Below are 242 nucleotides of genomic sequence, written 5' to 3'. Positions count from 1 at the left end.
ACTTGCTTTAACAGTAGAATATTGTAAAGGTGATGCAATGTTCCTCCCATGATTGTGTTACATAATAAAGACTCTGTCTTGATGGAAGACTCAACCTAGAAACTGACCTTGCTGGCTTAATGAAGTAAGCAGCCATGTTGGGGAAGCCCACATGGTGAGGAACTGGGGGAAGCTTCCAGCCAACAGCCAGAAAGAAGCTGGGATCCTTGGTCTTAAAGCTTCAAGGAAATGAATTCTTCTAA

The sequence above is a fragment of the Canis lupus genome, chromosome 9, assembly GCF_048164855.1.
Source record: "Canis lupus baileyi chromosome 9, mCanLup2.hap1, whole genome shotgun sequence".
Classification (NCBI taxonomy): domain Eukaryota; kingdom Metazoa; phylum Chordata; class Mammalia; order Carnivora; family Canidae; genus Canis; species Canis lupus.
This window is presented reverse-complemented; position numbering follows the sequence as displayed.